The sequence below is a fragment of the Neolamprologus brichardi genome, chromosome 1 (genome assembly GCF_056152115.1).
Source record: "Neolamprologus brichardi isolate AB-2024 chromosome 1, ASM5615211v1, whole genome shotgun sequence".
In the NCBI taxonomy this organism is placed as follows: Eukaryota; Metazoa; Chordata; class Actinopteri; order Cichliformes; family Cichlidae; genus Neolamprologus; species Neolamprologus brichardi.
Window position 1 is genome coordinate 42,724,167 of NC_142104.1, and position 371 is coordinate 42,724,537.

Here is a 371-nt window from a genome sequence, read left to right on the forward strand (position 1 = left end):
TATACATATGCATATATAGTATAATATAGGATTGGATATATAGAGGTTATCTACTTTGTCAGTCATCATTACAGTTGACAGTTGTAATGAGTTACAATTTACAGTTTATTTTGTTCCTTGAGGATGTTTATAGAAGCCTTTTCTTTTAACTTTGTTGTTTTGTTTTGTTTTGTTTACATTAAATGACATGTTTGACTGTATGCATTTTTTCCAAGGGTATGTACTGATTCTATTATGAACATAATGCTGATTATGCTGTGCGAATGAAAATGGTTTTTTAAAATGTGATAATTAATCGACTTTTTTATTTTAAAGTCGGTGAACCACGGATGACTTTTTACCTTTTTGGGTTTTGGGCCACACTAGTTGCC